General features: G+C 39.6%; 1 pseudogene; it reads left to right on the top strand.

Annotated features, from left to right (window-relative positions):
- Positions 1-1,591: 1,591 nt before the first annotated feature.
- On the top strand, positions 1,592-1,689 carry LOC120106003 (annotated as a pseudogene).
- The last annotated feature ends 223 nt before the right edge of the window (positions 1,690-1,912 follow it).

Genomic DNA, 1,912 nt, shown 5'->3' with positions numbered 1-1,912 from the left:
ATCTGGGCAACATAAAGACGTTCAGTTCCAAGGTCATATTGCCAAAAGAAAGCTTCATGACACCATTCCTACAATTGATCAATGCATTAGAAGTTGCAAGGAATGGACGTCCTAAGATGACCGGAATCTGAGATGGTGAATTGGAAGCCGGATGTGTGTCCAGTACGATAAAGTCAACAGAAAAATAGAACTTGTCTACTTGGACCAACACATCTTCAATAATCCCTCTAGAGACCTTCACTGACCTGTCAGCTAATTGTAAGGTCACAGTTGTTGGCTTCAACTCACCCAAACCGATACCGTATATGGCAACAAATTCACACTCGCTCCTAAATCTAACAATGCTCGCTCAATCCTAAAATTGCCAATGATGCACGAGATAGTTGGGCAACCTGGATCCTTATATTTAGGAAGAATGTTATGCTGTAAAATTGCACTTACATTTTCAGCCAAAAATGCCTTCTTCTTGACATTTAAACGACGCTTGACAGTGCACAAATCTTTTAAAAATTTTGCATAGGAGGGCACTTGTTTGATTGCATCAAGAAGAGGTACATTGATTTTTACTTGCTTAAAAAGCTCAAGAATTTCAGAGTTTGGTTCAAGCTTTTGCAAGGGCTTTAATCTTTGTGGAAATGGTGCAGGAAAAGGACATTCAATTTTTTCAGTAGATGTTGGTGCTTCAGTTTCTTCATTATCCTTTTCTTTTGTCTTGGGAGGGTCAGAATCAGGTATGACTTGTGTTTGTTCTGGGACTGGTCGGTCAATAACCTTTCCACTTCGCAAAGTTATTATACTCTTTGCTTGTTCTTTATGCGAAGTTGAAGATGATGCATTGCTACCGCCATAGATTTGAGGATTAGGTTGTGGTTGAGCTGGTAGCTTACCTTTCTCTTGAGCACTTAAAGCAGTAGTCAGCGTTGTCAGTTGATTTCTTAAATCATCATTGATTTTAGCTTGACCTTGCATGAAAGATTGCAAAGTTTCTTCGAGACTGGGTTTTTGAGGGGGTGCGTGTGCATAATGAGGTTGCGGAGGTGGAGGAGTTGGGTTATATACTTGTTGAGGTTGGTCATTCCTCCACCTGAAATTTGGATGGTTCTTCCATCCAGGGTTGTAAGTACCCGAAAAAGGATTATTAAAAGATTTTTGATATGTATTCATAACATTGGCCTGATCATGCAAGACTTCCTTGAATGCGGGTATTGTGGGGCAATCAGTGGTGAGATGGCCAGGCATCTCACAAATCCTACAACACTCGCTGTTATGTTCTATGGTCTTGACGGGTTCAATCCTTCTAAGTTTAATTTCCTCTACCTTCCTAGTAAGGGCTGCCATTTTAGCCTGAATATCATCCTGAGTACTAAGGTTATAAAGGCCCCCCTGTCCAACGCTAGTAGGCTTAGGCAAAGGTTTATTCACTCTATCCCCTGTATCCCATAATTGTGCAGTCTCTGAGAGAGAATCTAAATAATCCCATGCCTCATCGGGTTGCTTTTCCAAAAATAGTCCATTACACATAGTCTCTATAAATTGTTTTAATTGTGGAGACAACCCTTCGTAAAAGAAACTAATGGTTCTCCATGTTTCAAACCCGTGATGAGGACAAGAGAGAAGCAAATCTTTAAATCTCTCCCAGCATTCATAAAATGTTTCATGGTCTTTTTGCTGGAAATTACTAATGTGCCTTTTCAAAAAGTTAGTCCTTTGTGCGGAAAAGAATTTTTTCAAGAATTCTCTTTGCATATCATGCCATGTTCCTAGCGATCTAGGTCTCAAGGAGTTCAGCCATGTTTTGGCTTTATCCTTTAAAGAAAAAGGAAACAAGGTCAATTTAAGGACATCTTCCGATACATTTGGAACTCTAAATGTGATACTAATTTCCTCAAAATCCTTAAGATGAAGATAAGGG

Source organism: Phoenix dactylifera, unplaced genomic scaffold (genome assembly GCF_009389715.1).
Source record: "Phoenix dactylifera cultivar Barhee BC4 unplaced genomic scaffold, palm_55x_up_171113_PBpolish2nd_filt_p 000425F, whole genome shotgun sequence".
NCBI classification, from domain to species: domain Eukaryota; kingdom Viridiplantae; phylum Streptophyta; class Magnoliopsida; order Arecales; family Arecaceae; genus Phoenix; species Phoenix dactylifera.
The sequence above is the reverse complement of the archived record's forward strand: the minus strand, read 5'-3'. Positions and strand labels throughout refer to the sequence as shown.